Below are 1,088 nucleotides of genomic sequence, written 5' to 3' on the forward strand. Positions count from 1 at the left end.
CGATCAATGACGAATAAAATACAATTAAAGTACGATATTGAATGCAATGACAATATTACATTACAGGTTTACGACAAATTTTCATATGATTTCTCAAAAACAAAAAAAATACCCCGGGTGAAAACAAATATAATGTATGATAAAGATAATACAATTTCAAATTGACAAGATTGGGCACATCTAAAACACAAAGAACTCGAGTTACTCAATTTTACGATTGTTAACGAAAAAACGAATTTGGATGAGTTACTTTCGCGGCTTGAAGTCGAAGCCAACAATCGTAACATTAAGAAGTTAGAATGGCCTAAAGATGACTTATTTATCAAATATTTTTCAATAGCAAATTTAAAGGACCGCGGAGGTAAAATTTTTAAAGACATTACATCGTCGTTCCCAACGAAGAGTTGCACATCTCAAATTACCGTTGAAGACTAGCACGTTTCACTATTCGCGTCGAAGACTAGCACATTTCATTATTCGCGTCGAAAAGTAGCACATTTCAGATATTCGCGTGAAAGACTAGCACATTTCACTATTCGCGTGGAAGAGTAGCACATTTCAGAATTTTGCGTAGAAGAGTAGCACATTTCAGATTTTTAGGTGGAAGAGTAGCACATTTCACTATTTGCATGGAAGACTAGCACATTTCAGATTTTTGCGTGGAAGAGTAGCACATTTCAGATTTTTGAGTGGAAGAGTAGGCCATTTCACTATTTGCGTGGAAGACTAGCACATTTCTGATTTTTGTGTGGAAGAGTAGCACATTTCAGATTCTCGCGTAGAAGAGTAGTGAATTCATATAAAGTGGTACTAGCAGCCGTACAAAAACCAAACATACATGTATGTTATAACTAGCTTATACCCGCGGGTTTCACCCCGCGCTTTATACAAATATGAAAAATAATTTAATGATGTTAGATTTTATTTCTGTGCCCATTTCGTTATAGCTCTTCATTTTTTAAGCGAGTTAAGGTATTTAGGCCATTTAAAACTATGAAATTATAAAATCTCGCCTGCGCGCTAGGCATACGAAAGATATCCATCCCTCTAAGTTTACCTTAAAATGTTTCCAGGTATACGACGCGTGA

Source organism: Rhagoletis pomonella, unplaced genomic scaffold (genome assembly GCF_013731165.1).
Source record: "Rhagoletis pomonella isolate Grant_MI unplaced genomic scaffold, Rhpom_1.0 Rhpom_scaffold_00107, whole genome shotgun sequence".
Lineage (NCBI taxonomy): Eukaryota > Metazoa > Arthropoda > Insecta > Diptera > Tephritidae > Rhagoletis > Rhagoletis pomonella.